Below are 1112 nucleotides of genomic sequence, written 5' to 3' on the forward strand. Positions count from 1 at the left end.
TTGGGGTTTGCCTTTATTTACATTTAGAATAAGTAATCACTTCATAATAGAGATCTTATGTGTCATTTTCAACTACCGGTGTTAAATTGGTTAAAAACATCTAGCTTTGTATGAATTTATAGTCACTGTTTATTGTTGACATTTCTGGTTCCGCACTGTTTCCGAGATAATTATGGTAATGGCAGTACATGACAAATGGTGAAAAATTATCTCTGCTTTCCCTGAATATGTCAAACTGCTCTGCCCTCAAGACTTGGATTTTCTAATGTCAGTATCCCACTTACCTGTTAGTAACCATTAGAGCAAATTTTGTTCAGAGAAAACTTGGCATGCTTTTCAGTGCAGAAGCAATCCTAATGAGTCCAATTTTTCCAAGTTGTGCTGAGTACCTTTTTGTTTTTAGAAGGGAGTGCTGTATAGGATGGATAGCTTAATTCTCTTTTCAGTATCAGTAACGCCTATCTTGTGTAAAAAGAGCATATAATGCAGTGGGCAGCTTGCACCCTAAGAACACTTCTGTGTAGACCATGGGTGCTATTCAGAGTTCTGATGGCCTTTTAGGTGAGTTTCAAATAATCACACTTCCCTTCACATGCTCCTCAGCTGTTTAAACCACGTGCTAAAAATTCACATTCAAAGTATGATTGTTTCAGGTTTGTGTAGGAAAATGGAATAAATGCCAAGCTGCTTATTGACTTCACATCTCAGTACATGACAGCTTCTGCTCTAACATTGAGGATACTTATCTGCTGATTAGAAAATATGAGGTTAACAGAGCAGTGGTCTTCCCACTTGAGTAGCTAAGTCAGTATGTGAGATGGGGATTTTGATTCTCAGGGATCGTGGCTGACATCAAGTCATGTTCTTTATTATGACCAGCCAAAGCAGCTGACATCCAGACTGATGACATGTGCAAAGAAGAAGGTCTCATACATCAAAAAGGGATGGGTGATTTCTTCAATTTTCCACTTCCCTCAGTCTTCCAAAAATATATCCTTTAGGGTCCCACAGCTCACAGGAGTTGTTTTTTGGGAAGAGATAGAGGTCTGCTGAGGGAAGGGGAGAATTGATGAAAATCACCCCTTCCCTGTTGAGCTTATGAAACCTTCCAT

Source organism: Hemicordylus capensis, chromosome 5, assembly GCF_027244095.1.
Source record: "Hemicordylus capensis ecotype Gifberg chromosome 5, rHemCap1.1.pri, whole genome shotgun sequence".
Taxonomy (NCBI): domain Eukaryota; kingdom Metazoa; phylum Chordata; class Lepidosauria; order Squamata; family Cordylidae; genus Hemicordylus; species Hemicordylus capensis.